We start from the raw sequence: 18,950 nt of genomic DNA on the forward strand, positions 1-18,950 counted from the left end.
TCGCTAGGCTAGCAAAATCAACTCTTCGAGCACTTTCGTGAAAAATATGCACATATCTTCTGTTTTTCGCAATATATTATTATTATTTTCTGATATCTTTAAAATGTATTACGTCTTTAAGTTTAGATATTAATTATTTTAAGCTGTAGGTTGAAGTATAGGTAATATTTGTTGCTTATCTGCTTACACTTGACGTCATCGCATTCGATTACTGAAGAGAGATACCTAAATGCCCTCTCCCATCCCACTAGCTTTTTTCCCAGATGAGTCACGCGTGATTCATAGCATCGTCGTAGAATCTACCCTCATCCCTAACGAATAGTCTCGGCATCTCGATGTTACTTCGCGCGCTTCTCTAAAAATTTTTCCTGAAAAATGATGATTTATATTTGCATAAAGTAGAATATGCCACTCATCATAAACAAGATTGCCGTATTATAATAAACAACAGTTATTTATCATAAATAGCAGCAAGATATATAAATATAAATTCTAATGTTCTCAGTTATGCAGAAACTTGTTGCAAGCAAAAGAGATCTCAAACACGAGAACGAATTAAAATCCCTCCAGCCGAAGCTGATTTGAAACAAAAGCAGCAGAACTAGTTAGTGTTGACTGCATATGCATTTTGTGTCATTCCATGTAAAATCATCAAATTAAACATTAAATTGAAGCTACAAAATTTTGAATTTTGATGAAAATTAGTGATTTTGTCACCCTTTTCTTTACACGGAAGAAATTTTAGATGAGAGAAGGATTTCATTTCACGATGTGACCACCACCCCGCTTGGAGTCCTGAAGTGGCAAAAAATGTTCCATGTTAATTCTCTAGAGAAGGCCATGTAATCAGTAAAAAAAAATAACAAAAAATATATTAAAATGAATACAATTAAAAAAAAAAAGATCCTTAACTCATCCACAGCATTAATGTACTATAGGTTTAAACTGAAATTCTCGGCTGAAGTCATGGGACCGTCGTAACCCACTAAGCAACTAACGAAACGCCTAGGACAAGGGTGTTCAACCCGTCGATCTCGATCGACCAGTCGATCGCTGAACGATTTTTGGTCGATCTCTTGTGTATTCCTCTTTACTTACAGATTTAATTAAAACTGAAAACATAATATTTTATTTATCATTATTTTGTATTATTTTTAATTCGCTTTAAGTGTATTGCTATTGTTTATTTATTTTTCGTTGAAATTGTCAAATTAGTAATTTTCTTATAAGTCCGGGTAAATGAATTAATTTGGATCAGTGGAAGTCAAACAGTGAGCCGAGTGAATACGATTATAAGCAAAGTGTAAAAACCCGATTGTAGCTTAAATATTAAATATTCCAAAGCACATTACATCGATTTTTTACTTAGGTTAAGTCCCATGTGATTTTTGTAAAAAATAAACTTTGTTTGTCTCGGTACAGTTTGTATTAGATGTTTTGTAAATAATTCTTTTGAAGCTAACTGTATATACTGCTTTAATAAAAATATGTTAGAGTGTTAAAAACAAAGGCAATGTTTTTGTCGCCAAAGCTGTACATGGCGGCATTAGAAAGATTGTTATTGAAACTTATATATATGAGAGAGGCTTGCAGGCCCTAAGTGTAAGCATCACCGAAGTCAGTCAGAAAGAGTTCAAACAACTTTCCGATGGCCGGCAACTTACAATCAAAAGAAAGCGAAGGAGAACCAAACGCCTGCCGAACTTGAAACTTAAGAGGAAAGACTCATATCGATTTTTTGGGGATTGCCAAACTTCATGCGAGGTCTCAGAGGAGTCATAATAAAAAGGGACTGAAGCAAGCAGAAGGGGTACCGGTTCCAGAATTGCTGTCAGAGAGGAGGCTGCCCGGTCCAGAGTCGCCGTCAGAGAGGCTGCCTGGATCCACGTTGCTTGAGAGAGGAGTTTCCCGCTTCCAAAAAGGACCTTCTCAGTTCGAGACGTTGCTAGAGAGAGAGAGAGAGAGAGACTACTTCTAGGCCGCAGACAAGGTTTCAAATTGCCGAAAGAAAGAGTTCCAATTGCCGGAGAAAAGTTTCCAGGCCAGGTTAATGTCAGACATTCACCAGTGTGTTGCGTTTTCATTACAATTTGATGAATCAAACGACTTAACTGATATTATTAAGTTAATGGTATTTATTCGCATGGTATTTCAAGATTATTCAAGTAAAGAAGAACTTTTGAAAATTATACCATTATTGGGAAGGACTAGGGGAGAAGACATTTTTTCGGCATTTGATGAATTTGTGAAACAACACAAACTTCCGCTTTTTAAACTCGTGTCTATTACTACTGATGGTGCTCCTGCAATGATAGGTAATAAATCAGGCTTCATTTCATTATGTAAAAACGATGACAAATATCCAGATTTTTTTAACGTACCACTGTGTTATTCACCAACAAGTACTATGTAGTAAAAGATTAAACACAAGGATGTTTTGGATATTACATTTAAAATTCTTAATTCTGTTCGAAAAAAAGCCCTGCAACGGTAGTTATTTAAATTACAGGCAGATGATGATAGGGAACTTCTTTTGTCGATAATGTTCGCTGGCTCAGCAGAAGTCAATTTTTAGAAAGATTTCTTGTATTAATTAACGATATAAAATTTTTTCTTGATGAAAAAGAAGATATTTATCCACAGTTGTGTGATAAAAGATGGTTGTTACACTTATCATTTTTAGTAGATTTCTGTACGAAATTAAGAAATTTAAATTTAGAGTTACAAGGTAGAGATAAAAATTTAATTGACATGTTAAGTTCAATAAAAACTTTCCAACAATACTTACTTTTATTAAAGAAAAATATAAATGACTGCGAATTTAGACATCTCCCATATTTATTAAAATTTTTTGAACAAAATCAATAAATGCTTCGCTATGATTTAAAAGAATTTATTCGTGAAATAGAATTAGTTGAGAAAGAAATAAATTCAAGATTTAAAGATTTTAATAAAACTGAAATGATTGTATTTTTTATCAATAATCCATTTTAAGAAAACTTGAACATCACAGAAATTTCAAATAAAATTAGTGAGCTGTTTGATATAAACCAAGCTGAAGTAGAACTTGAGATAATAAACATTCAGAATAGTTTACATTTAAAATCAATAAACAATGAAGTCATTTGGAAGTATGCACATGAAAAATTCCCAATATTAACTGATATTTTGCGAAAAATTCTGTCGTGTTTCGGATCGACATACTTGTCAGAATCCGCTTTTTCCAATATGACCGTCATAAAAAATCAATTAAGAAACCAAATTACAAATGATCATTTGGATGATTGTCTGCGATGGGCCACTTCTTCATATCAACTTGACTATGAAAATATTGCGAGGTCCAAACAATGTCAAATTTCACTTCAACTTTTTTTTTTTTTTAATCAACCAGCATTTCCTGTAACTTGTGAGTTTGTAATCAATCTGTTGTTTTTACTAACTTTGGTTTTCCAAAATAGAGAAATAAATATTTTATTCCAATTTTTTTTTTTTTTGTATTAAAATATTTGTTGTATTCAAATAATTAAAAGTGATAAATAAATTTTTAAATACACAAATAAAGTTTTAAGTTGTGTATTTTTTTTTTTTTAGCTTGTTTATTTGTGCGTAATGAGATATCAGGTTGGGGGAACGTGATCTATATAAGAGAGTAGATCGCCGAATAACTTATTATAAAAAAGTAGCTCGCATAATAAAAAAGGATGAACACCACTGGCCTAGGAGTATAAAATTTGGAAGGCTGCCAAAATCGACAAAATTTCATCTGAACTATAAAAAACACTGTGTTTTGTTTTTGATTTTTTACATATTTTGATTTTTTGTTTTTTTATGTATACATATATATACATACATACCAGGGGTGAATGCTGGGTCTTTAAATTTACGCTTGCTATTGTTATCATTCAGGAAGTGAGAGGTGTGATTGAAGTCTGTGATAGCGGAATAATGAATTACTGACCATTTAAAACTATATACTGTATTTAGAAATTTATGTACATTTAATCATACAAATACAACATTTATTATTATTATTATTATTATTATTATTATTATTATTATTATTATTATTATAAAAATTTCCATGGAGTCAATGACTCATCGTGGGAGGTCCACTGTTATACACACAGTTTATCATACTATGCCTTAAATATATTCACTGTCTCTGCACACACCACACTCTCGGGCAAAGCATTCCAATCACTCACCACTCTCCATGCAAAAAACCTGCTCCTCACTCTTTTGCTCACACCCTCCTTATACAGCTTCCAGGAATGACCTCTTGTTCTCTGGCTATCCTCACCCATTTTGTGCAAAACCTCCCCGACATTAATCTGGTAACAACCTCTTAACAGCTTATATGTCTCGATCATATTCCCCTTCCTCCTTCTATCCACCAGTTTCTGCAAATTGCATTTTGTCAATCTGTCTTCATACTCTACATTCCAGACTAAGGCGATTGACTAAGAACCACCTTAGTCAATCGCCTCTGAACTTTTTCCAACGCAATTTCATCTTTTTGAAAACCAGGTGACCAGATCTGTGCACAGTAATCCATATGTGACCTGATCAAAGCCTTATACAAAGGAACCATAACATCCTTACTTCTACAAGTCAATGTCCTCCGCATCATTCCCATTATCCGCTGTGTTGTCTTCACTATTTTAGTAACATGTCCCCGAAATTTTAGGTCCTTGTCTACAATCACTCCCAGATCTCTCATTTCCTCTACCTCTTCCAAGATATTTCAAAACAAGATATTCTTTGAAAACAAGAAAATTTCAAACAAGATATGCTTTGAAATTTGGGAAGCAGAGATGGGATGTAAAGTACAGAATCCGATCTCTGCTTCCCAAATTTCAAAACCTTACCACTTTGAAACATTGAATTGACATCCCCACTTATTTACCCATTCAGTCAGTGTATTCAAGTCCTCTTGCAAAGCTACAGCATCCACACTACTCCTGATAGCTCTCCCCAACTTTGCATCATCTGCAAACAACTGCACATCACCATTCCGACCTCTCCATATATCATTTACATACAAATTAAAGCAATGAACCCAAAACAGACCCTTGAGGTACACCACTAGTAACCTTCCTCTTCTGGGATATCACTCCTCCATAGATAATTCGCTGATACCTATCAGACAGCCAATCTCCAATCCAGCGAACCAATCTACTGTTCAGCCCCATCAGTTCCAATTTAATTATCAGCTTGTCATGTGGCAATTTATCAAACGCCTTTGCAAAATCTAATTTTACCACTGTATATGCAACACCCTTATCCAACGCATTTGTCACTTTATTATAAAAAGTAAGCAGGTTGCTAAAGCACGATCTTCCTTTAGTAAGTCCATGCTGGCCGCCAAAGAGTACTTTTCTGTTGTCAACCCAATTCTGAATCTTATTCCTAACTAACTTCTCTAATACCTTGACCACAACTCCAGACACACAGACTGGACTATAATTCAAAGCCTTACTCTTATCACCTCCCTTATGAATTGGAACAATTTTACCCTCTTTCACTCTTTTGGAACTTGACCCAGTGAGAGACTCATGTTGAAAAGGTATACAAAATCTGTTGTTAACTCTCTGGCACATTCCCTCAAGACACGTGATGAAATAGCACCAAGTCCCACAGCCTTATTTACATCAAGTCTATTCAATTCCTCATATACTGCCTGTTCATTTACTAACAGTTCCTCCTCCTCCTCCTCCTTTCCCACTGCTTTCAAGTTCTGCATGATGCCACATTCACAAGAATGAAATACCTTTAGAAATTGCTCACTAAATATCTCGACTATATCATCCGCAGCGGTTATCATTCCTCCGTTTTCACCAGTCAATCCCATCCTACCATAATCATTCTTTCTTCTACTGGCGACATATCGAAAAAACTCCTTAGGATTTTTTTTTGGCCGCATTAGTTAACTGCTGCTCATACTGCATTTTTGCTACCCTTATCAAGCTAGCTACCTTACTCGCCTGCTCTTTGTACTTCTCATACAACTGGTTGTTAGAAATACTCATTTTGTGTTTCTTCCATAATACCTTCATCTTCCAGATTGCATACCTTATCTCTTGATTCATCCATTTTACATCTCTATTTACCCTCTTGACCCTTGGAATACACTGTGATATTGCCTCCACCAAATAGTTCTTGAATATGGCCCAAGCAGCATTAATATCCTTTCCATTCAGTTCCTCTTTCCAATTTATTATCGCAAGCTATTTCCTGAGCTTTTCGTAATTACCAGTCTTATAATTCTACATATATCCCTTTCTAACAGACGTCCTCGAATGACTGGTCACCCTGCACGTGATCACCTCATGGTCACTCTCACCGACTGGTGGAAGATATGACACCTCATTTACAATAACATCATCTGATAAGATGATCAAATCTAATACTCTTGATCCTCGTGTACCCTCCGTTACGTGCTGCCTAAGGTATTTATCTTTCAAAATTATCTTTCAAAAACTCCAAAAATTCATTTTCTTTACCCCCAGATGCAGTCTCTTGCTTCCAGTCTATATTACCATAATTAACGTCGCCCATAATGATAACTCGTTTCTTGCTAGCTAGGCCAATTTGCTTATACATTTCCTTCTCGTTACCCTCCACATTACCAGGTCTATAGCAACACCCAACTAAATATTTCATCCTGTTTACTTCTACCTCACACCATACCGCCTCAAAACCGTGACCACTATTTGCACCTTGCAATTCCACCTTATATGGGCACAACTCATCTGCTACCATTAACAGTACTCCTCCTCCCATTCTTCCCTGTCTATCTTCACAAAAAATATCATATCCGTTCATCTCTATTCCTGTCAGGATGTAATCGTCATCTAACCATGTCTCACTTATACCAACAATTTTGGGGCGAACAGACTCGAGGAAAGCAACAATTTCGTTCCCCTTATTTCGAATACTTCTAGCATTCGTGAATAAACATAAGAAATCATTACTGCTTCTGCAAGTCCTACGAACGTCACTCCTATGATGTGACTCTTCAATACCTTCCCCAGTCACTTCCTCTATATTACCACCAATTCTACAACTTTCCTCACACCTAAACTCTTCGCACCCATCCCAGGCCATCTTAATCTGTGTTTGTCCGCTTACACATTCACCTCTGAATTCAGCATCCGCATGTTTCATAAAGTTTCTCCCCGTCCACCCTGACTCCCCCCGTTTCCCTGTTCGTGTTTTAGCTCCACTCTGTCATTTACTTCATTCATAATATTCACCTCCCCATTTGCAAGTGAACAAATACCTCTCCCTACCCTACTTTTTTGCTCCTTCATATCACTTCGCACCACCTCAGATATATTCATTACAGTCATTACTTCTCCTGCCAGTAACAATCTCTCCAGCAGACTCACACCAAAACCATTTAAATGCAGCCCATCTCCTTTATACAATTCCATCTGTCCCTCAAATTTCTCCCACACATTCACAAAATGCACTCCATTCTCCTCACATAACTGCGCTAACATATCATTCATAATCTTTGCTCGCCTCCTCAATTCATCACTATCGTACCTTGGCAACACACTGACTACCTTTCCTACCACACTGTTATCTTTTACTCTCCTTAATAATCTCCTTATATCCAATCTGGCATTTTCCTTGTTCACATCCAAATCATTTGTTCCTACTACAACCACCAACTCTTGTGCTCTCTTATTCCTCATGTCCAACGCTTCGATCACTCTCTCCATTCTACCACCAGGAAAACAAACCTTATGCATCTTCTCATTCACCACACCTCTAATAATGGAATCTCCATAGAGAACCACTCTCGAATCATTCGATATATCTTTCGCATGGCCATCTTTCCCTCTGCTCTTTTTCACTCTTCCATGTATGTCTCTAATTCTTTTCATCTCATTTCGCATGCAGTTCATCTCTTGCCTCATCATCATCAACTCTATTTTCATGTCCGCATCCAATATATATTCCTGTCTGTCATTTTCATGTAGTTTCATATTATTTCTTTGGATATTTTTAGTCGCGCAGCATCTACAGCAGTCCTCACACTGATGTTCTGACGAGGATATCCATGGATAATTAACTGATCGATTTTTCTTCTCTTGAGCAACATTCTGATCCTGTAATGGAAGCTGCTGATCATGTATTTTAGGAATGTTTGGCATAACAGCAGTCGACCTGGATGTATCCCAAGACATCATCATCATCATGGATCTACTGTCTTGATGTGAAGAACTGGCACAAGGTGAAGCTGCAGCTCCAGGTAATAAAAGTGAGACACCAGGTTCGATATCTTTTATCATACTTTGTGCAACTTGAAGAGAAGTAGATAATTCAGGTGATACAGAACAAGGAACTAATATTTGGCTATCTGTACTTAGTCCTGATTCCATGTTATTTGAGTGAGTTTCAATTAACTGAACAGTATTAAGAATAGGCACTGTATTCATTACTGGGATTGTCAATGAATCTTGGAGCAAACTGTCAAAAGATGTTGTCACTGCCTGTGATTCCTCAATTTCTATTATTATGTCTTCATTTTGTTGTGATTCTTTTACCAACACTGAACTCTGTATAGATGGAAATGAGTTCTGAGTTGGATTAGGATATATATTTGAATTAGAAACGGAAATCTCATTTAATGGATAATCAATTACTGAGAGTTCTAACCCTTCTTCACTTGTGAACGACTTTATTGACCTGTTGATATCTTCTGTTGTGTCTAATTCATTTACTTTTGACGACACATTGGCCTTCATGCCTTTGCTATTAGAACCACGATGATATCTACTTCGAGGTCTTCCTCTTTTCTTCTTAATTACCAGTGGCAATTTTGTGCTGCGTTTTATCTGTTGCACCTCAGCAAGTAACAAGGCCTGGTTACTTGAGTCATGTTCACTCTTCTCCTGAATATCAATACTGGAAGTATCCCTTTATTTTACAAATGATATTCTATCTTTTTCGATTTAGCTACTTGAATACAAATTCTACCCGACGGTTCTTCTTTATGAACTGGTCAATAACATCGTCATAAAAAGTTGCTTGTAACTTAATTTTCCTAAGGAACACGCACACTTGTAAAGGCTGGCTGAAGCTCACTGGCTAGAGCTACGTTGACTGCGTATGGCCTGTGTTTAAGCAACAGAGTGAGACGACGTGAAATGCTATGCGTGCGCATGAAATCACAGTGCTGCTGGGAGGACCTGGAGGCTCCTACAGCCGAGCAAGCCAAGGTAGCTTTGACTAGACGAGCAAGTATTGGCCTTCGATACACAACGCAAAGCTCAATTATTGGGCAAGAGTGTGGTTAGTAAGGGTTAGAGCTAGAGATCTTTTACTTTTAGAGTGGTGAATGAGTGGAATAATCACAGTGCCGCTGCGAGGACCTGGAAGCTCCTACAGCCGAGCAAGCCAAGGTAGCTTTGACTAGACGAGCAACTATTGGCCTTCGATACACAACGCAAAGCTCAATTATTGGTCAAGAGTGTGGTTAGTAAGGGTGTTAGAGCTAGGTCTTTTACTTTTAGAGTGGTGAATGAGTGGAATAAGCTGCCAGAGTCTGTTGTGGGTGCTATGACAGTGAATGAGTTCAAGGCAAAGTATGATAGATACTGTGTGAATGTCGAATAGTTGTGATGGACATGATGTTTAGGCCTCCTTCGATGAGGACTCCTTGGAGTCGCCCGTAATAATAATAATAATAAAAATAATAATAATTGCCGCGCAAGCTTAAGATGTCTTCTGTTTACAAAAATAAAGGCCTAAATGGAATACTTATAAATGCATGCATTTATTAACAAATAAATATTACTTCTTTCTCAATTAATGAGCTTGCGCAGCAAGTATAGCAAGCATGGAGAATTCGCCCCTGATACATACATACGAGTACAGTATAGTGGAATATGTCTGCCCCAAATCACCTTAATTGAAGCGTTCTTCTAAGGAAAAAATTAAAAGCGACTGATTTTGAAAAATGTCATCTGGTGAACCACACGCTTTGAAATGTTTATAAGATAAATTCTATGGCTATAAAGCAAAACTGGTACGATTCTGTTATTTACATTGTTTCAGTCCAGAAAGCATTTTTTTAAATTTTTTTTTTTTTTTTTACTATGAGTGGTATGTTGCATAACAATATGAATGAATGAACGCTTAAAAGAAGGGGGGGAAATTAAAATTTACATGCCGGTAAGCTCAGTTAGGTGACACAGTGGTAAGCGTTTCATCTTCTGCAAACAGGCTGTGGGTTGATGTTCTGCTATGGATAAAAGTATATGTGTATGTGATTGTCTTTGGGTAGGAGACGAATTTCATCACCCACTTAATTTACTCTGTAACTTATTTGCACTTCACTCCATTTCAGTTTCAAGAGAGAATAATATTTTATTAACTAAAGTGGTAAAATAATATACTGAATGAGGGATGCATAGTCTTTGTATGGTTTTAAAATGAGATACGGTCTAACATAACAGTGTGCTAGCCGGTCATAAAAATCGGCACGAGATTCATGCATCTGGCCTTGTATATTTCAAGTTTCTTTTTATTATTCAATATTTTTACTTCCTAAACGTTTTAATTCTTAACTTTAAAATTCCTTAGTCCATTTGGTTTATTATTTTCGTTTTTCTAGGGTTCTATTCGTGTTTCAGGTAAACATGATAATAGGAAAAGCACCAGGCCCTGATCAGATCCCTATCGAATTGTTAAAGAAATTACATGAAAACACAATTAATGACCTAAAGGTTATTTTAATAACATCTATGATACAGGATACATCTTGATGATCTAAGGAAATCCATCTTTGTCACTATTCCCAAAATTCCAGAACTTTTGAATGTTCCGAATATAGACTAATAAATTTAACAGACCATGTTACAAAATTACCACTGAGAATAATCCTAGAAAGAATAAAAGGCACTTTGTCAATAGAGTAACGTATATATAAAAGTAACGTATTATGTGGCTAGAGTAGGGCGTCCAAGAGTAACTTTTAACTCACCAATTAATATGTATTAATGGATGAACTGAAGGTATTGATGTCTTATAAACTTTACCCTTCATCGGAGGGGCTTTAATATGCTACTCTTTAAAGCGTAGTATAAAAATATGACATTGTAATATTCCATTTTTATTAAAAAGAGATCCTTTTAGATTGGCGTTCTCAACAAGACCACTATGATCCATATTTAATATACTGCAGTTCCAATTTCAGACTGAATATTGTCGATCCACAACATGTATTCAATAGATATAGTACATTTTGTTCTGCTGTAGATGTTCACATCGTTTATATATATATATATATATATATATATAACAGTATGCTAAAAATTACTGCGAGCACAATTTCAGAAATACTTAAATTGCACCACTTTAAATGGATGTGGCTATAAGTCGCGCTTCTGTTTTTTCTAGGTCCACTTTTTACAATTTATGATAAAATAAGTAAGGTATTTTTGGACATAATTTTATATGACCACTGTTATATTTTGCATTGTTGAGCGCATTACTCACAGCTGATATTTTATTTGACCACAAAATGTTGATCTTATAGTTTGAAATTGGGATTCTAAGTAAACCAGCAGAGTTTTTCCACATTATTTTCCTGTGTGTCTTAATAGCACTTGGAGTATGACATGATATGCAGCATTGTTACACTGAAAGAGACATGATCTGTCTCCACAAAAATGCCACAATGTAGGAAGTGTTACCTTATCCAGAAATTGTCGACAAGAGACTAGAAGAGACATACATATATGCCCAGAAAGCCAAGTTCATGCAGTAGAAAGCGCATCAGACTTCGTTATGTCTTCATTCTTCATTCTAGAATGATGGATTTGGGCCGAAGATATTCCAAAGTTAACTGCTACCACTCTGGCATTCGATTAAAAAAAATGATATAACGTGAGTTGTCACCCCAAATTTCAGACTTCTAACACCCTACGGAGTAATCACGATGTTCTTTATGTAAACAACATTATTTGGAAACAACTATGGCAATCAACAACATGTTCTTTACATGCTGTACATTGCTAGAGTTGATATTTGACTCATAGCTATCAGTCTATAGAAATTATGCAACTTTTTATATAAATAGCGATATTTTTGTATCACCATTGCAAGTTCTGTTCGTTCTGTTAATGGTAATAGGCTTCATAGTTCTTCCTGTACATTTCTTGACTAAAATGATAACATTCCATTGGGTGATGCAATCATTTACACCCATAGCCTATCGCAAAATAGCTGACCAAGACTACTACTGATTCAAAATTGGCATCCGTGGAGAAGATCAGACTGCAGATAAACTGCCAGCTTGTCGTGCTCCCTAAGCCAAAGCATTGTACGTTACCGTTTAACAGTGTAAAACCTACGGTCCATTTTTTTTTGAGTTTATGGGATGAAAAACCTGAGTTTCTGAGAGAGAGAGAGAGAGAGAGAGAGAGAGAGAGAGAGAGAGAGAAAATTGCCCGAAACAGAAACTAACTGCGAAATTGGTTGAAGAAAGGCATTGAAAAGGTCCTATAAGAAATTACGTTGCATTTGCATCCATAATGCTAGGTCGCCTGATGAAAGACGTTGTAAGACAAACTTTAGGAACTTTTTCTATCCCTTTCTTCGACCCAAATTAGTTGATCTCTGCCATTAGGGATCGGTATTTTTTCTCTCCCATAAACTCAAGAAAATTGAGTGTAGAATCCATACTATTTCAGAAAATAATATATTGCATTATGGTTAGGCACTTACGAGGTGGCGACACTTATCTACTCCTTTTCACTAGATGATGTTTAAAAATAGTGATAGCTGGGCCAGCTATCTCTGATTGAGATAGTGGGGGTACTGCATATACAAAAAAAAAAAAAAAAAAAAAAAAACTTTTTTTTCCTAATCAGTAACGAATTTATTAATAAATAAATTTACATATTAAAAATTGCTTTATTAAAATATTTCATCCTCACCACGAACAAACACCAATAATAAAAGTTTCGTATCAATAGCAATGACGAGTGCAAACGAATATCGGCATTAGATCGCAGTGCATTTGTTTTGTTTAACGATAATTGAAAAAATATAATTCTTTTCATATTTTCAATAGTGACACTCGTCATAATCAGCCTTGTACCTATAATAAATAAATAATTATATGTTATTTTAACCAAATAAAATAAGATTTACAAAAAATAGTTCACCAGGCACACACACACACACACACACACACACACACACACACACACACACACACACACACAACACACACACCAATAATAAACGTTTCATGCCGGCAAAGGTTGGTCGATTGGTAGAGCCTCTGCTACTAATGGCTCAGTTAAGTAAGTTTGAGCGCGGTTAGTAGTTGGAAGGGATCCAATCGTTCGATGCTGTTGGCACACTCTCCCTCGATGAGTCTTTGGACTCCCTGGAGGTGTCAAATAATAATAATAATATTATTGTTATTTCACAGAAATAAGGCGCGTAAGCTTACTAAAAATACACTGCCGTTTGAGGAGTTACAGTTGGGAATGATGTAACGTGCAATGACAAGAGCAAACGAATATCGGCGTTAGATCGCAGTGCATTTGTTTCGTAATCTAAAGCGTGAATCGAACAATTCCAATTATTAATTATTCAATCAATGTCAAAACATAAGCTGTAACCTCTAACATGTTGTACTGCATTTATATGATGTTGTAAGCATTGTTATTATTTAAAAACAAACAAAATTTAATTTTTTTCATTTTTTCCTTGGGGGTGCTGCAGTGTCGCAGTGCTTATGTATGGGCCGCCACTGGTGAAGACTGATTGCTCCTCACTCAGGCTAAAACAGTCTCACCTACTCCCTATGGGGAAAAAAGACGTTAGCGGATCGATATCTATATATAAGCATTGATGAGAGAAGCAGCTAGTTTCTTGATGAAAAAAAAAATAGCTAACACCTTTTATTCCCGTATCGGGAGTAGGCGAGGCCGTTTTAGCCGTATCTAACTTTTGGAGACTGAGTGGGCAGTTCAGTTTCCACTGGTAGCCAATCAGAGCTAGCTGGCCCAAAGCTATCACTAATTAAGCGGCACACAGTGAAGAGACGGCTCAACAAATGCCGCCATCTCGTGGTCCCTAACCCCAACGCAATACTTTAAATGTCTGAAATAAGAGTGGGTTCTACGGTCGATTTCAGTTTACCCGACGAAAAACAAAAACTCGCTTGCCCGCGTGTCACAGATTGACTAACTCAGGAACTGGTTGATAAAAGCATAGAAAAAGTTCCTCTATTCGGCGACCAGACGTGAACTTAAGTTTATCTTCGGGAAGTTTAGCGCTGAGGAGTGCAAACCCCACTTCCACTGAGTATATTTTATTAAACCAATAACAAATTAATACATAGCAGTAAAAATAAGTACGTCATAAATAGATACATCATATATTTACATTTGATTTAACCTACTTAAGGGTATTACTATTTCTTACAAGCAATTCATTTTGTGAACTTACTTTTTTTAGTTATTAACAGTGAATAGTTACATGAAAGTAATTACATTATTAGTTATATTCATGTTTTAACTCTTAATAACTTTGTTTTACTGCCATTAACTATTTAAATGTTAACTATTTTAACACACCGTTATCTGATTACACATTTTGATTTCTCAAAGTTTACTTAGCATTTCAGAAATTGTCTTATTAACTGATGCTCTCTCTCTCTCTCTCTCTCTCTCTCTCTCTCTCTCTCACACACACACACACACACACACACACACACACACACACACACACACACACACACACACACACACACACACACACACACACACACACACACATTTTTTTATATAAAGGTTCTTTCTGTTCAGTTTTATCTGAAAGGTAGCCCTGATTAATTTGATGCCTAAGGACTCCCATTCTTCTGCGTTCATCTTTTTCAAAAGGATAGAGTTCCTTATGACATCTTGGAAGTATCTATGGAACTTTGGATATTTTCACCACCTGTTCTGACATACAGGGCAGACTCAGACGTCGGTTTCGGGTCCCAGACTGAGGCCCCTCACTTTCAACTTACTAAGAAAATTTGATAATAGAATTTTTGATGTTTCGAAGAAAAATTTATATGATTTTTCGATAAAAAAATTCTTTTTTGCAAATATTTTGGAACCCCACTAACAACTTTTTCCAGAGGTCCCGCAAAAGCTCCAGTCGATCCTGTTGTCATACACATGGTCACACCTGTATGTCCAAATAGTAAACATATAGTTATAATAATTATAATAGTTAATTATGATTGTTTGTACTTTGCTCAACTTTTTCTCGTTTAGCCAAAATATTAGATTTTTATTTATTATTTGATTCTGTGGCATCCATTGTTTCACAAGACTTCAGATTTCTCCTGCTTTTTTACAAAAAAGTAGAAGAAATTGAACTGTTTACAGAATTGACAGGTTGCAAGACCATGCAACGATATTTTTTTTGCCACAATCCACATTTTGGTTGGTAAACATGCATGATGAACTTTAAAGAAAAATGTTTTATAGAACGGACTTATTTGGAAGACGATTCGTTGTCTTCCAAATAAGTCCGTTAAAAAACTGAGTCCGTAAAAACGTTATGTCCGTAAAAAACTGAGCTTAGTTTGATCTCTCTTCTATTTTGTTCTAGATTTTGAGGTATTGGAAAAATGGTTCGAGATAGTTTTGCATATATTGCTCTTGATATGGTATGTAGTAGCTTCTCAATGCTGTAATTTTCTTCTATAAACCGGTATTCTTCAGCCATTTCAGTGAACATTCTTGGTGGTCTTTTTTTGATCGAAGGAAGAGAGCTGATGACTTTGTCAGGAAGCCACTTTTATAGAAAAGCAATTGCGTATCCGTGGTATGATTTATTATGTGCTTTTACTGCAGTTATGGCTATGATTATCAATGTTTTTAGGTGTATATTACCTAGACCGAGATCGCCAGCTTCTATTTCGTGTAAGGGCGTTGTACGGCGCATTGGTTCATATTGTTAACCCCGTATGTATGTCGCAAAGAGCCTATAAAATTTACCTGCCCATTGTCCGTGGTTGGTATCGAATGTTATGTATTTTGTACCACAGTCGAAAGGATAAGTACATATTGCAAATCTTAGCTTTGCCTCTCACAGAAAGGTGTCTATTTCGCATATTACTATTTTTTTAAATTTTTTTTTTAATATGGTTCTATACAATTCTTTCCATTGATCTACATATGTGTCTGGGCTGCCAATTTTTATTCATAATACTGACAAATAGTTTTTTCTCAACATTCCCGCCGGTATTTTAGGTTCCTTTTTCAGTCGCCGAGACTTCTCCACAAAGACCTAAAAGCTGAGGCCTTTGCAAAGGAGTCCAATATTCTTCGACTTTTAAGAATTGCTTCGCTTTCCTCGTGAATATTTGTTTCTTGATTTTGTTTATTCATGTTTATTGTTCTAATTGGTGGTTCAAGTGTTCAAGTGCTAATACAAAGACGGCCATAGAGAGAGGGTCACCTTGTCGTATGCAATAGTTGATTTGGATAGGTGCGGAAAGTTTTTTATTTGATTATACGGCTTTCTGCATTTTCATAAAATATTTTTAACCAGTTCTTGCAGTTTGCTTCATATCCTATTTCTTTTATTACTTCAAAGATGTATTCATGGCTCACTGTGTCAAAAGCTCTTTCGATGTTGTCTAGACTTAGTAATATGCATGGTCTGTTGATAGTATTCGTATATACATCTAAATGTGTTATGGTATCTGCTATATTTCTTCTTTTGCGCATGACTGATTGGGCAATACAAGTTTCTGTAGAAATCTTTGTATTCTGTTTGTGAGAATGTTTGAAATTATTTTATAATCTGTATTTAACATTGTTATACCTCTCCATTTTTTTTTTTTATATCCTTCAATTATTGTGGATCGGAAACTTTTGGTATTAAGGTGATATATTCAGTGTTGAAGATTTTTGGTTTTGCCTGTTTCTAACATTTGTTTAATTATCCTCATGAACAACTTTTCAAACTTTTGAAAATATCGTTTGAAGAATTCACATGTTAAACCATCAGCTCCGGAAAATTTTACTTTTGGGAGATGCTTCAATCGTATTCTTGCATTCCAATACTGTAATGGGAGCATCAATTTCTTCAGCCTCCATTTGAGTTAGCTTGAGTAAAAATAACACGAATTTATTTCGTTCAATGGTACCACTCTTTTTTTTCTGCGAATAAAGCTGTAAAGTGTTTGTGAGACATCTTCAGTAAGTCTGCATCCTCTTGCAATGTTTCCCCTTCATTATGCAGAGCATTTATCCTTCTTCTTTCGTTACTGTCTCTTTCGCATAGCCAAGCAGTGGATGTTTTGCCTTCATCATTTTCCACAGCTTTTAAACGCGCCCGTAGCCATGCACCTTCTATTTCCTTGTATTGTAGTTCTTTTATTTAGTTTTTTTAATCGATTTATTTCTGCTTTTACTTGTCTGTTTGATCTGTTTGAGTGGTATAGGCTAGATAACTTTAAAATCATAAGAAAGATTCCGATAATTCGACCACACGTTTATTATGATAAATAACAATTAAAAAACAAACTCGACAAGTTTCGTAAGTCGCATGACTTACATCTTCAGGGGTCAAAGGTAACTAAAAGTTTAAACACACGAAATGAGAAATTACTCAAAATAGTTCATTCTATGCAGTTGTCTAACTGTTCATTAAATTGAATATCCGAATGTAGATTCAGTGCAATGCTAAATTTGAACAATGTTGGATGCTGTCATTTTGTGTTGTTCACTTTCACATTGTCCGAGGTCTGACTTAGGTATATTTTTTATCAATGCTGACCAAACTTGGTGTAGAATTAGGCCCTGGTTTCTGTTGCACTGTGTTGGAATTCTAAGCATGTTTGTAGTTTCTTTAAATTTCCTTATGAAACAGTTTTTTTTTCAATGTAAGACATGTTTGTTTTTTGCCAGAGTACATTATGGCCGGTGGAAGTTGTACGGAATGCTAAGCCTGATTTGTTTTCTCTTCTTTTTTGCACGTATTTTTGGTGTTCGTTCATACTAATTTCCCCTGATCTTCCCGTTTGGTCTACATAGCAGATGCCACAGGAACAATGAATATTATATACACCTGGTTTTTTTTAAAGGATGATGTGAAGGTTTTGGGAAATGTAGAGATCTTGAAATTTTTTCCAACGGTAGAAAAGCCACTTTGATGTTATGTTTGTTTAGTAATTTGGCCATTTTGTCTGTAACATTCTTGATGTATGGAAGCGTGATTGCGTTCTTGAAATTTGGCTTTTGTGAGATGATTTTAGGAGGTGTGTTCAGGATTTTTTTATAGTCTTCGGTTCATAACCTTTTTTTTTTGAGGATCTGTGTTAAATGTTGAAGTTCTTCCTTTCCTTGTTTTTCTGCTCTGGAAATATTATAAGCTCTGTCCCTCAAGTTTTAATTAAACCTATCTTTTGCGAGGGGTGGTGCTGGTGTGAGGCCGCATTAAGAAATCTCCCTGTGTTGATGGGTTTTCTATAGATGGAGAAGGATTATTTTGTTATCTTTTTCATTTTCATTGACTTCTATTAAGATATCAAGAAAGGGAAGTTTTTTATGCTCTTCTTGTTCCAAGTAAATTTTATGTTATTGTGTATATTATTCAGGCTTTGAAAGCAGTTAGTTCCTCTGTTGTTCCTGGCCATATAATGAAAATATCGTCTACACAGCGTAGCCAGATTTTCGGTTTTTTATGATAACTGTTTAAAGCATTATTTTTTAAATGTTCCATATAAATAGGTTAGCTAAAGCCTGGGAGAGGGGGGAGCCCATAGCCAGTCCTTCTTTTTGTTCCCAAAATTTATTTTGATACATGAAAAAATGTATTTTTTAATGCAATGTTTATAAAGTTCTACGATGTCCGGAGGAAAAAGGTCTTCAAGGAGATTCACTGTTTCATTTCTAGGAACATTTGTA

General features: G+C 35.7%; 1 protein-coding gene across 2 annotated transcripts in view; it reads left to right on the top strand.

Annotated features, from left to right (window-relative positions):
- Positions 1–18,950, top strand: part of LOC150105365 (uncharacterized) — a 521,942-nt gene that overhangs the window by 341 nt on the left and 502,651 nt on the right. The gene's annotated exons all lie outside the window — the stretch shown is intronic.

The sequence above is a fragment of the Typopeltis vanoorti genome, chromosome 6, assembly GCF_054136105.1.
Source record: "Typopeltis vanoorti isolate ZY-2024b chromosome 6, IOZ_Tvanoo_1.0, whole genome shotgun sequence".
NCBI classification, from domain to species: Eukaryota; Metazoa; Arthropoda; class Arachnida; order Uropygi; family Thelyphonidae; genus Typopeltis; species Typopeltis vanoorti.